The following is a 610-nucleotide window of genomic DNA, read 5'->3' as shown; positions in this document are numbered from 1 at the left end:
TTCTCTGCATTTGCATCACACCTGAGATACACCCAGGTGGAGCAGTGGGTAGGCCTGTCACGATAACAGATTTTGCTGGGCGATTAATTGTCTCAGAAATTATTGCAATAAACGATAATATTGTTAGAAGGAATGTTGCTATTTTGCATGTAGTACCTTTTTTCACCACTGGATGGCAGTATAAGACTGTTTGAACCCAAGGATGGATAGTGAGGGAGCGAGCAACATGTCTTTAAGAAAAATGTGAGGGAGGCCCCTTGACTTGACATGGGCTGTCTCGCTTTGGTTCTCAAAATGGTGGACACTCGGTGTGGTTTGAGATCTTTAGCATTTGTCACACAAAGCTTTTAATTTAAAAAAATCAGTAAACAAGTTCTCAGCTTCTTTTTGCAGAGAAAAACAACTTTTTACACGAAGACACGAGTTTCAACCGTGAATTTTGGAGCTTCGACAAGACGGAGGATTTTTCCTGAGGTCGGCCTGTTAGCTTAGCTCGTAGCTTAGCTGCTTTAAACGATCAAAAAACGTGATTTTGGATCGTTAAAATGGATTTTAAAGAGAACGGGAGGGGTCAGTGAAGAGCACCGGAGGTGAGCCTTTTGTCATCCAG

Source organism: Nematolebias whitei, chromosome 6 (genome assembly GCF_014905685.2).
Source record: "Nematolebias whitei isolate Nwh7 chromosome 6, NemWhi1, whole genome shotgun sequence".
Lineage (NCBI taxonomy): Eukaryota > Metazoa > Chordata > Actinopteri > Cyprinodontiformes > Rivulidae > Nematolebias > Nematolebias whitei.
The sequence above is the reverse complement of the archived record's forward strand: the minus strand, read 5'-3'. Positions refer to the sequence as shown.